Source organism: Cygnus olor, chromosome 3 (genome assembly GCF_009769625.2).
Source record: "Cygnus olor isolate bCygOlo1 chromosome 3, bCygOlo1.pri.v2, whole genome shotgun sequence".
NCBI lineage: Eukaryota > Metazoa > Chordata > Aves > Anseriformes > Anatidae > Cygnus > Cygnus olor.
In genome coordinates, this window is record NC_049171.1 from 5,835,251 (window position 1) to 5,847,687 (window position 12,437).

General features: G+C 42.1%; 1 protein-coding gene across 2 annotated transcripts in view; it reads left to right on the forward strand.

Moving 5' to 3' along the window:
• The window catches only part of RUNX2 (RUNX family transcription factor 2), a 154,729-nt gene that overhangs the window by 76,162 nt on the left and 66,130 nt on the right, over window positions 1–12,437 (forward strand). The gene's annotated exons all lie outside the window — the stretch shown is intronic.

Below are 12,437 nucleotides of genomic sequence, written 5' to 3' on the forward strand. Positions count from 1 at the left end.
TCTTTGTTTCTTATTTGTGCACAGAAAGTATACTTAATTTAAGCATAGTCCATCAGATTTTCATCCGGCATGTTAACCTCATAGCAGTGCACTTTTCTAACTTACTAAGAATATATTTGCAGTGATTACTGGCTACATTTTTATGACAAGTGTGTTTTGCCATGTTCCAGCGATTTTGTGGATGGCATTTACTTTTATATACAGTCAAGTCTGGTTAATCCATCATGATTTCTCGGTTTGTTTCTCTGTCTCACACATTCAGCCGGTAACCAGTCTCGCATCTTATGGATATCACTGATGAGCCAGTATTTTTCTTAATCTGACTAGAACAACTCTGTCTAAATTGATTGGATTACCTAGGTATAGCTGTATTTAAATTACATGTAGAGATTAAGAATTATTTGATGAATAACCACACGTAAAAAAATCCCTATAATGGAAGCATCTTAAATAATTATTTTGCCTTTGATCTGCACATACAAATGAGACCTTTAAGGAGCTTTCAGGGAGTTTAGCTGAAATTCCACAAAGACAGAAGTAGAGAGGATTCACACAGTGAAGTATTTCTCGTGCTAATACCCGCTGTGGTGCCATCTCCTCTGCCACTGAAATGCCTTCTGTAAGAGCTGCCCAGCTGTAGTGTCTCACCTAGAGTAACAGATAAGGGAAAGCGGATAGCTGTGGATACATTTCATTCCACAGATACTTGCGTTGCTGCCCGCTGACATCTGAGGTGTCTGTCTGTCCCAGCAAGGGGATTTTTGTTCTGCCGTCCCTCCCTAGCTGAAGCAGCACCCTTTTTAATGTTCACCCACAACTGTTGTTGCGTGCAGGTTGCTTGGAGACACTGGGCAAACTGCATTCACGGTGTAAAAACCAGAGAATAAGTTACCCGTCATTCAGCCCTTTCCATTTGGAGCTGCTTGCAGGTGTTGAGGTATCTGCAGAAGAGGAAATCTCCTAGCAGAGATTAAAAAATGCTGAGACAGAGCAGAGTAATTTGAAAATGGTACAGAGAACAGCGTGGGCTACTCGGTGTGGCACAGAAAGGGAACCTGTGGTTGTTACTTAGACTGGGACTAAACCGTTCTGAGGCTTTGTGGATTAAAAGTGAGGCCGTGTTAATATAACTTCGTAAGATTTCCATGTTCTGCCTGAGTTTTTTAGGTTAGCCTTGAAAGAAAGCCTCTGCACACGATACCTGTCTGCTATTCCCATGGATTTCAGCTGAAGCTAGGAATACTTGGTAACTTAGAAAATCAATTCTTGTAGCCCAGATGGAGTAAATGTGTCTTTCTTTCCGTCTTTATTTATTTATTAAGAAAGTCCTTTTTTATGGAGCCTTGAATCTTAGTATTTCAGCTATATATTGAAGTTCTACTCTGGGGTCAGTTTGGTTCTGCAAGTTCTGTCGTTGCAGCCAGATACTTTCAAGGCTGCGATGCTGCAATGCCTCTAGAACGACCAGCTATTAAATCTGAATTTTCAGGGAAAATGTAGCTTTAGAAGTACTGTGGGAGTTTCATTGAAGTTCTGCTTTCTTCAGGGAGCCCCTGCACTCGTGTAGATTTATTACTCTTTGGTAGCAATCATTCAAGAAGTGTATCTGGCATTTACATTGCATAAGGAAAATTAGGTGGTTGGAGGCAAGGAGGAATTCAAGCCTACAAGTGGCTCTGATAGCAAATGTGTTTTTCTTAACAAATTATGTATCGGCAAATAGTGCCCCTCTCTGCCAGGATCTGTATTTCACGCAGACATCCTCAAGCATGTTATCCGAGTTTTCTTCTCTCTGGCAGCTCAACCAGAGCTGTCACATCACAAACAACTTTTTTCTTAATATACACATCTGGCGTTGGCAGTTGGACCAACTTCATAAGAGCACATGATCATCATTCATTACAAGATTAAAAAGTACCCCATGGCATCATTGATGTTTTTTAACTTTGATCTTTTGCAGTTGTGATTCATCTCAGTTATAAAACTTCCCTTTAAAGGAACACAACCAATGACTTATTAGAACCTTCATTCTAAGTAGCGTAAACATAAAATTATGCACGTCTTTACAAAATGTCATTTACTTTGTTGCCAGCTTATCATTTTAAGACATGACATCATGCTTAAGATCATGAATTTGTACGGCTTGTTTATAGGCAAAGCACTTTGACCTTCTGCTGGCAAGTTGACTCGAGCAAATAAATGCTGCATGTTTTCCAGCAGCAGCAGGAGCAGCAGCAAGACAATGACAGATATCACAATCATTTAGAGCCTGACATTAAGCACGCTGAACAGTCATGGCATGCAGTGACTCCAGTTGGTATTTTGGATGCTCAGCACTTCAGGAAGTCAGGTTCTTAAATTTAAATGCCATTTAGTCGTATTAAACATGTGCTTGTAGAAGCTTGCTGCTTTACCTCTCTATTATTATTTTAACATATTTTAATAGAGACAGTGATGTCAGGTTGCTCTGTTAGGAAAACCTACCCATTTCTATGTGAGAAAAAGTATTCTGATGATTACTCCCAGGAAAAGTTTTTTTTTTCTTTTTTTAAATTATTTTAGTCTATCTAGATTACCAACCAGGGACATCTACTGCGTTGCAGAGTCTCTGTGCTGGACCGAGACAGCACGTGCATTGTGAGTGATGGAATCAAGGGACTGGATTGTATAAGGTTTTTGGGAATCATTGGGAAATCCTGCAGATATTTATTTTTCTCCTCATATCCCGTATAAAACCTCTGCCATATACAGACCTTATCCAGCAGAGCTGCCTTCCAGCTGGGAGGGCTGAAAGAAGTTTTCTGGAGAACTGAGTTGTCATGAGCTCATAACTGACCAACAGATAGAAAGATTTCACTGTAAAGGAATTACAAGAAAAAAAAAGAAAACAAATCATTTACCTATATCCCCTTTAATGCTTTGCCATCCCTCATTACAAACACAGAAATAATGATTTGCCCTTCCATGGCGGTACGTGTGGAATAGGAGACAAGTCCTCCTTCCTGGCTGTTTTTTCTGCAAACACAGTCAGTAGGGAAATCATGAGGAAAGAGGGAGGAGAAGTGCATATATTTTTATATTTTGCCTGTCTTCCAAGGACTTCAGTTCATCTCCAGTTAAAGATAGTCTCGGAAGTCACTGACCACAATTTTGTCTATCAGCGTGAATGGAAAAGTAGCTGTGAGCTTTGGACTGGGATGTTTTGGTAGGAGGAAACTACTGCATTTCATTCAGCTCCCGAATAGTTCCCTGCCGCCCTAGCTTGTAAGGTGCACAGGTGAGGAAAGGTATGAGCAAACATTGCCTTTTTGTCCCTGCATGCTACAAAAGACAGCAAAAGAGAAGCGAGAGCTTCTGGTCAGCCTTTGTATTAACTGTTTGGCCGGCTGGCTTATAAAACGCAGATAAGCGATTGAGATTTTTGAGATTCCTAGACTTAAAACCATAACAGTGTTTAGGAAGTTCTCTCTCTTTTCTTTCAAAGGCAGAGGGTGGAGGGATAAGGGCTAGTGGAATGTGCTTGTGAGTAGAACAGCTTTAAGTCTTTCGGTATTTTTTTTTCTTTTTTTTCTTTTCTTTTTCCTTTTTTTCTTTTTTTCTTTTCTTTTTCCTTTTTTTTTTTCTTTTTTCTTTTTTTTCTTTTTCTTTTTCTCTCTCTCCTTTTTTTTTTTTTTTTTTTTTTTTTTTTTTTGTTGACTGACTGTCAGGAGCTGGGCTGGTGGCCAAGCAGGAAATGACACATCGAGAGGCATTTGTGTTGTGCAACATTTTGTGGAACTGATGCAAGGATACATTGTCTGTTTACGCATTCCTTCGCTAACAGCCTGCATGGCAGTAATTTTATTCAGGGACACATGGCATGCTACAGCAAGGAGCTAGATCCTTAACATCTCTTTATCCAGAATTATCACAGCAGTTAAAGCATGCTGTGTGTCCCCAGTTTAGAATATTCTCTGGCTTGCCTTCAAAAACCACTACACCAGCCCCCTTCCTTCCCAAGAATATATTGAATTTTTTTCACTGCGGTAAATTCGTGCAGTGCAGAGAGGTATAGTTTGCAGGGGAGGAAATTTTACAAGCAGGTTGTACTCTGCACATGTGCTTTGCACCAGAACTGCAGCACAGCAGTTTTTGCAAGCGATAACATTGCCGAAACTGAACGTGGAAGTTCGCATCTGCATGCGTTTGGGCACGGCCAGGAGGTTTTAGCTTAAATCGATGCAAAACACCCTGAGATACAATGAAAAAGTCCTGAGTTTTCATCTAAACTGATCTTAGAAAATCTGTGCCTTGTGCTGGTGTCTTTCATGGTGACACATCTCTACTGAAATCAGCTGGGTTATTCCAGATTTCTACCAGCCTCACTGGGAGTGCAGTGGGCGCTTTGGTGGTTTGTAAATTGTTCTAAATGACTCTGCAAAGTTTAATGTTTGCGTTACAATGCCCCTTTGTAAGAAACAATGATTTGAAAGGCAGAATGTGATTATACGGCCCAAGAAATGTTTGGCGTGGCTGCGCTGCGGGGTTTAGGTTCTTCACCATGCATATACTTCCCATATTTGAGCCAAGTGGGTACCACAGGGCACTTGCAGGCTGGTGGTCCTGGGCTCCCGTGAGCAGCCTCCGCGTTTCTGGTCGCAGGGGCGCAGCACCAGGCCCTTTCTGCAGTGTGAATGCCAGACATAGTTTCACTCGGTATCATTTGCTGCTGGTTTATTTTTGCTAATGTGGAATTTGACAAAATCTCATTAATTCAGGTCTGGAGAAGAGCTCCTGAGCATTTCCGGAGGCTGTGAGAAACTGTAGGGTCGGTTTAGGTGTTCCTCGTGAGACGTGGCAGGCAGTACGTATGCCAGTGGTTTAGATTCGTGTCTCAGATAGGTGTGTAACCCGCAGAGCAGGGCTTCTTCCAGCACCCCGACCGTGGTGCGTGCCTCTGGAGCAAGGTGACCAGGAGGCTGCTGGTTTGGATGGTAGCTGCATCCCAAGGACCAGCAGCTCCATGTTTTTCCACTGTGACTAGAGAGGGGCTGGGTCATAAAACTCACAGTCTGAGGAAAAGTCTAAGACAAAGTTGTATCTTTTCCGGTGATCACACCTTTCATCTGCTGGTGTAGTGCATAGGGTAAGACGAAAGCGAAACCTACTTAGTTCACTCACGGCTTGAATTTATAGACTGCAGTTGTGAAAGCTAAGTGATCCTACGGGACACTGGCTGGCTCTCACCATAAGAGGACATTGCTGTGATGGCAGCTGACCTTGGATTCCCTGCTAGAATGAGAGGGAAAAGACTTTTAGAAGATGATGTAAAACAAGTGGGCAAGCCTGACCCTAAAACCATTCGCTAAGATGTGCTCGCCAATAGTAATGATTTCTATTTGTCAACTGAAAACAGATCATTTCCATTCTTTTGTAGAGGGTCATTGCTTCAAACAGCCTTGTCCTAGTATGTTTGGTATGTAGGATGACCATTATGGTGTTTTTTGATATATCGCAGCTATTGCCATTTGTATTCGAAAGGTCTCTCCAAGCCACAAATAAAATCATGGCCCTGTTGTGCTGCACAGCTGTATGATAAGAGAGTCTTGCTCTGAATAGCTTACAGCCTCCACTGAAAATACAGATGGAAAAAGGGGTTATAACCAAACAGATGAAGTCAGCAGAGTAAGTGAATACACTCTGCATCTCCATATGGCACAACTAGGAGGAAAGGAAAAGTGAAAGCGATTTTTATATATGTGACACTATATACAGATACTGTGGAAGAAGATGGTAGAAAAAAGGCTTTGAAGCAGCTTTTCCCAGACCACTTAGTTCGATTCTCTCCTCCCACAAGAACTTAAACTCTTGTACACCTTCACTTTTGAAATGCTTTTAGCTTGTTGCTTCTAGTATCGGCATTTTTTTTTCCTCACACTTCAGTGTAGCATCTCTTCCCTCCTTCCACTCTAGAAAGTGGGCTGGGAAGAAGGGAACAGGGCAAATGTGCTTGGGAGATACTGCATCAGAGTGGTGTGTAAGTAAAGCACTTACATAGATCTTCCTTGCTAGCGATGCCAAATTTCTTTATACATTTTGTGTAAAATTTATTTTTATTCTCCACATAAACTTAATTCTCCACTGAAACATGGTCATCCCAGAAGTGAGACACAGATGCTGATTTAACCAGACAAGGAATGCAGAAGAGGAAATGGGGAAGAACATCATACTTAACTGAAACTTCAGGGGAAGAAACTTAGTAATGATCTCATGCTGCAGCATGTTTGGGGTGCCAGAAACCTTATTCTTAGGAAGACAACCAGGTTCCTTAATGTGTATGTCTGCTCAGATCCATTATTACACATCTCACGTACTGTAGACCTGCTAACTGAGCGCAGTGCTGTCGCTGCCCGGAGAAGACAGTGGTCACTGCTGGCTGAAGATAGCTTTCAGCTCTCTGAAAACTAGAAATGTAGGGTAGGTTTCTCCCGTAGTGAGTGAAGAGACCCAGGCACTTCCAAGGAGTGATTCATCCCACCCATCTTAATACCTATCTTAAAGTGGAATTAATTGCCCTTGAGGGGTGTCCATCCCTTTCCATTGATTATAAATGGAGGCTAGATGACTAGCCTAGACTAGGCACCCTGTTTTTGAGGTGGATGAAGTCAGATGAGATGATGAGATATTATAGTTGTAGGGAGTACTCAATCATTGCTATTAAATTCAGACAGCCTGAGTTAGCTTTCAAGCAGGTAGCTCAGGTAGTGAGAGCCATACAGCCATAGATATGGAGCTCAGCATGGATTTTCCCAGCTTCCTGGGGCAATGTTTTGTCTTTTACTGAACTATGAACTGTCCGTGCTATATTTTTGACAATGTAAGGATTTGTTTAAAGCTGCCTTTGAAGTATCAGTCCAGCTGCTGTAATGAGTGCAATGCAGACACATCTTTAAAAATGGTGCTATCTACATCATTTATCACTTCTTGCAGGATTTAAGTAGCCAGGTACTCACTCAGGTCCTACTCAGCTTGGCTTGTGTGAACTGCTGAGATTAAAGCTCAGGTTATTTAGCGGTTGGCGTAGTATTCGGTAACATTCTCACCCTAATTAAAATATTGCAGCCGTGTAAGAAACAGTGTAAAGGTTATAATACATCTTATGGGTGTTACCTACAAAGAATACCGGGGAACTATACCTGCCCATTCCTGGTTTCCCGCAGTAGTAGGCATGGTCTTAAATGTTACGTGCAGTCAGAGGCACTTGTGGTGTTTTGTTTCACTGTTCTTAGCGTAAGTTAGTAAGTCAGGCAGACAATTCTGTACAGCGTCTTCACATTGTTGCAGAGCCTTCTTGGAAAGGAGCACTTGCAGGCACTGTTGTAGTACCGGGTATGGTTGTTTACGCATGGTAAATCCTAGATTAAATGTGCAAAAGAAGCCCAATTTTAAATGGCAATGTTAAAAAGGATCAGAAATTCAGAGATTACCCATCAAAAGTGGATGGTATTCACAGTTATTTGATGTATTTTCAAATATGTATTTTCAAACCTGTGTTTCTCTCTGCTACAGAAGCTGGAAAAGAATAGGGACATGGACATACAAAACGCTGTCACTGGGTCAGACAATATAGAGGGCACTCTGCATGGACTACATATATATCACAGAACCATTGAATGGTTTGAGTTGGAAGGGGAGCTAAAGATCATCTAGTTCCAACCCCCTGCCATGGTCAGGAGCACCTCCCACTAGACCAGGTTGCTCAAAGCACCATTCAGTGTGGCCTTGGGTACTTCCTACAACTTCTCTGGGCATATATTCCACATTTGTACAAGACCCAGATTCTTATTCAGATTCTTAGACAACAACATACTGCAATTAATTCAATTTATCTAGTGAATTTATTAAGCACCGTAGACATATGAAATAGAATAATGTTGTTTCCAGGCTTGTAGGACACCATATAAATTATGAATAATGTACCTTTTTGTTCCTGGGATCTCTTGTTACAGTAAACATTAGATTTGTGGAACCTTTTTTTTCTTTTTTTTTTTTTTTCACACTGGACACTTTTTGGCTTTGATGATCTGGGCTATGGGTCCACTTACACTTTTAGTCTTTTTTTGATGTCTTTGAAAAATTGTCTGTAAAACCAGCACTATAATAAAATTACCACCTCTTTAGAAAGAAGTGTTGAATACAGAAGAGGGCTCAGTGTTAGAGCTGTGAATGTAATTTATTCAGTGTTTTAATTCATCACCTAAGCAGTCCAAATGAAAATCATTTTTGTAAAGGGACATATGGATAAAATTTTCAGAGAGACGCAGGGTGGATTGGTTTTCAAGTGCAGTTGTCTAAAAGCTAGATATGGTGTCCCAGCTAGTCATCTGTGGTCAGAAGAGAGAAACAAGCATGTTTAAAGGCTGATTTAACCCACCCTACATATCCACAAGTTGTGCAGATCTCTGACGGTGAACAGTGACTATTGTTCTTTAAACCTTTTAGAAGGGGGCTTTAGAGTCTGCTTTTTCAAAAGTCGCATTGAAGGGTTACTTTTTGAAGTCTGTCACATTTTAGTATATTTTAGGATGTTGGTGAGCCTCTCCATGTTAGACATAAATAAGCAGTATGCAGTCTTTCATGTTTTCCTCTTGCTTGAAACCCTCAGGCAGTCTGCAGAAATGTCCACCCTGGTTTGAAATGTTCCCTTTCCCCATGCTGATGTGCTTATTACTGTTCCTTTCCCAGAGGCTGTGGCCCCTGCAGCTCAGCAGTAGTGTGGCTTTTATATGGGAGCCTCCTCAGCTTCACGGCAGAGTCAGACAGTTTAATTAACCTTTATCTTTTGCTTTGGAAGAATGAGCCCAGGGTATGCTTATTACTGATGTGAAGAAGTCTCACGCAGCAGTATTCATTGCCTGCAGTATGGCACACAGTCATGAGCATCCCTGAGAATTAGGACTGCAGAATTACAGCACATGAAGGGTACACAGACTGTATTTATGTAGGGTCTGTGCTCCGCATGTATGCTGGCTTACCAACCTATGCATTTAATTTCACTCTTCTTGATCTCTGCTACTCCTGAAAGACACAGATGGCAGCAAAAGAGAAACCTGATAGCAGCTGGCTTGTGGAGAATCTTTATCATAGACAGGTATGAGAGAGTACTAAGGACTTAGTGCTCCCAAAATCCAGGTAACAGGGACTGTTCTTTAGATACAGCTCAAGGATGAAGGAAGCTTTCTGGGAAGCATGTTTACTTTTGTGTGAGGTACAAAGTAAACACCTCACTAAATATATACATGCCATACCACATTAAGAATTAAGTTGAGAACTATTTTTTTTCTGTGGTGACTTGGTGTAAAAGGGAATAAACAGTAGATTTAAGGTAGGTTAACAAGGGGATACTTACACGTCAGATAAATAATAACATGTTGACATAAAAGAAACAGATCTTATTGATTAAAGGGAAGATATCTCTAGTTCTTAGGTCTTGCTTTATGCATATGCTACAGACAAAAATTACAGTAGGAAAAGTTCATGTCTGAGCACACGTAATTTGGAAATGCCAAGGTTACGGTTACCAGTGCAGTTTTAATTCATGCCTCTCAAGTATGCATGACAAAAGAGTCCTTCATTGTACGAACATATGCTGGTTTATCCGTCGGACAGCAGTGTCCTGTGGGATAGAGCGTGGTCACTTACTGTGATCCCATACCTTATTTTTTCACATGACCCCATGACAGAGAGGATTCAGTCCCAAAGTATTTGTTAATCCTGAGTGCCCCATTTGAGACACACAGGATCATATTTTTCAGAGCTCTTAACGATATATAGTGCTTTATATGTTCAAAGCACAGCTCTTGGATTGGGTTGGTGCTTCTGAAGAACGAACATGAAGGTCTCATATATGGCACTGGGAAAGGTATGAGCACACAGTGAATACAATCTGTAAACATTTGGATTTGAGCAACTGAACTATTGCCACAACAAGAAATTGTGTGGCAGGAGCATAAAATCCGTGGGCCAACAGTCAGCTACCTTTGCCAAGCTGCAAACAAAGCTTTTAGTTGATAAAACCCAATGAATTTCCATTCAATTAAATTTTATTTTTCAAAGTTTTTTCAAAGTTGTCAAATTTTACGAAATCTGTCTGAATTTCCATGGAAATTACAAAAGGCATATTTCTGACAAAATTGCTAACCTGCTGAGCCAAGTTTTTCCACTCCAAAATACAGTGACAAAAAAAGCTTCAAGAAATTATTGCCAAAAATGTTTTTTGAGGCACCGCGTTTTCCCTTTGCTAACTCATTTCCAGGAAGGTTTGAGCCATTTTGGTCAAAACTGAAGGAATATGCTTCTCACTCATGCAAGAAAAAATTGAATCCAAACAGTCAAAATTTGGTAAACTCGCAAGCAGCAGCAAACTTATAATTTTGGGCAACTTCAACAGCAGGCAGTCCTACAGGCCCCACCTCTAACATATTTAATCTATCATGTTATTAATTTGCATTTTAAAACAACCCATTAGCTGCAATGGTAATTCTGTGTAGGGAATGTATTGCGCAGGGGCAGCCTTTCCTCGTGGTCTGCCATGTCTCCAGCATTGACCTGGATGGGTCAGGTCCTTGGTAGTGACTGAAAGGCTCTGAGCAAGGCTCCATCTCCATCTCCAGCATGATGTGGCTCCTTCCTAAGTGCCAAGGACATGCTGGAGAAGGCGGTGTCCTTTAGAGAAGATGGCACGAGGGCCACCGCGGCCTGCAGGCCCTCTGGCGGCATTGGGGTTTACTAGGCCTCCAGGCGCCAGCGTTTGGCAGGATTCTCTTTCCCCACCCTGAGCTTCTTCAGAGAGGCAATTTGGTGCGCATACACTTCAACCGAATTGGCACAATCCACGCAGACATTACAGGCTGGAACACACCCGCAATGCGAGTAGTTTGTGCAGTAGACCGTGACTCCTCCAGCACGCCCGGAGTGCGGAGCCAGGTCTGGCTGCGAGTGCTCCTGCAGCCCCTCCACAGCGCCAGTGTGCGCAGCGGTGTCAGTTTTTATTTGCTTCTGACAAGGAATTTTTTTAGGGGAAAAAAATAAAAGTTGTTTAAGAACAACAACCACAGGAAATTAACATTGAAAAACTACTCCAAACTCTGCCCTAAATAACTTCCAGTGCTGGATTTGGGCTGGTGAACGAGCTTGGTTTAGTTTGGGTGAGGGGCAGCCACAGCCTGGACCCAGACACCATCCAAACACCAAGGTGGGCCAAATCCAGACCCAATTTTGTCACTGAAGACCAGTTCCAGTCAGTGCATGTGAAGAAAGGCACCTGAAAGCCTCCTGGGGAGGGTGTGGAGCTGTGTGAAACCCAGGGCAAATTACCAGCCCTTCTGCAGAAGTAAGCGGAGCATTCCTTGGTAATAGGCACATCCAGAGGCACAGACTTTTGTATTTTGTGTACTCTGATGTAAGCTACTGAAACAAGGCTTTCTCTTAGTTGCCTTCTCCTTCTTTGGATTTGCATGACTCAGAGTTGTGAAGATGCTGGGTCCATTTAAAACCAGTGATACAAATTGTTTTAATAAGTTTTCATCTTGGTAGGTTGGACGAGCTGGTCAGAAGCATCCAGAGTTGCAATTCATGCTTGAGATCTGCTCCTTTATAGAAATCCTTCCTTCCTGTTTAAAATATGCTCTTATTTGCAGATGGTAGGTGATGATAGGAGTTATGGTGATGTCTGGGTCTCTGTTTGTATGAGTGGCTGTGCAAACAGAGCAAAAGGAGGGGTCCTACCTGTCTTACAGTGCTGGTCGAACTCTCCAAGCTGTCTCTGGCTCCATGGGCCATAGGAAATGAGGAGACCATGCCCTTCACAGTATCTTTTGCTTTCAACAAGCTCCAGCTTGGTCAAAGAGGGAGCAAGGCCAGTGAGAAATACTGCAGGAAAATCCAGCTGCTGCAAGACATTGTGCTGCAGGGAGGTTGCTGCTTGTCTCATTGTCGTTCACTGGACCAGGCTTAGGGATGAATGGTTTGTTGTGGTTTTTGGTTCTTTTTTAAAGTTAAAATAGCCTTTTTTTTTGGAGACAGATAGATTGCAGTGCCGAGCAAAAGGAACCTTCACCAGCAGTTTTATTTTCCTCCCTACTACAACTTCATTTAAGCTTTTTCCCATTTCCTTTACTACCGCGGTATTCCCATCCTTAGGAGCCAAGCAGCTGAGGGCTGAAAGAGAAGTGTTGTCAGGAGAGTGATTAAAACAGGGATTGATGCAGCTGGGAGCCAGGGTTCAGTAACCTCTCTGGGCCTCCGCGTTAGTGTTATGTCAGATACAGTAGCTTTACCATGCGAGTTGAGTTTATGCGTTTTTTATTGTCTCTTGCTGCCAGAAAACGTTGACCCCAGAGTGGCCGCACTGTGTAAGCAGTCCGTGGTGGAAGGCAGCACGTTCCGAAAATCATTTA